This window comes from Limulus polyphemus, unplaced genomic scaffold, assembly GCF_000517525.1.
Source record: "Limulus polyphemus unplaced genomic scaffold, Limulus_polyphemus-2.1.2 Scaffold1268, whole genome shotgun sequence".
Lineage (NCBI taxonomy): Eukaryota > Metazoa > Arthropoda > Merostomata > Xiphosura > Limulidae > Limulus > Limulus polyphemus.
The window spans coordinates 229,417-230,477 of NW_013666878.1; positions in this window are offsets into that span (position 1 = coordinate 229,417).

Sequence of the window (1,061 nt, forward strand, 5' to 3'; positions counted from 1 at the left end):
TGTGACTGGGATATTTCTTATTTCTTAGAGGGAAATTGTATATAATGATATTAATCATGCTGTATGTATGCATGATTTAGTAAAACTTGCAAGTAATTGATAATTTATAATTTAATAAACACACAGTCTGCCTTTATCCTGTCGATCCCCTGTATAATCGTATAAACTTCAATATGATCACCATTTATCCTCATTTTATCAAGAGAAAATATGTTAAAAGACCCTCACCTATCCCCTTAAGGTAACCCTACCATCCTGAAAATCAACCTATTTAGATAAGGAAACTGAAACTGTGCACAGTATTCCAAGTGATTTGTATAGAGAGATAATTTCCTCTTTTGTTTCATAATTAACAAGTCAAAAACATAACCTCAAATTTTATTATTATTACTTCTAGCAACAGAGCACTTTCTTTATGGCTTGAGTGAATTATCTGCTACTATGTTAAGATCCTTTTCTTCATACGGGATATTGAATGAGCTCCCTTCTATATTAAAAGTGTGGGCCATATAATCTTGATGTGTGAGAGTAAAGAGGAGAAAGGAAAATACTAAGTTGTCATCAGTGACAAATCTCTCAAACTTTTATCTGCATATTTGGGGAATAAAGCAAAGTTGATTTGTAGGGAAAACTTACCATATATGTTAAGAGCAGTGAAGTTACAATCTTGAAGAAGACTTTGGTGAAAGACACATTTAGAGTATAAGTTGCATTTTTAGTCTTTTGATTACAAGAAAAATATTTACATTATAGAAAATATGTAAGAAGTTCATTTTATATATATATATAAAAAAGATATGAATAGAGGCCTACAAATTAAGTTGATTTTATTTTCTCTGGACCAAAGATGAATTATGAATGACTTAGATCATGTGTTTGATATTTTTAAGGGCATTGATAAACAGCTTGTAAAAGTTTATTTTGAGCTAATATATTGAGAAATATTAAATTTGAAAATGGGCACTTATATTTTGATAAGGTTTATATATATATATATATATATATATATATATATATATATATATATATTAAACAAATACTACTTAGTTCTAAATATATAT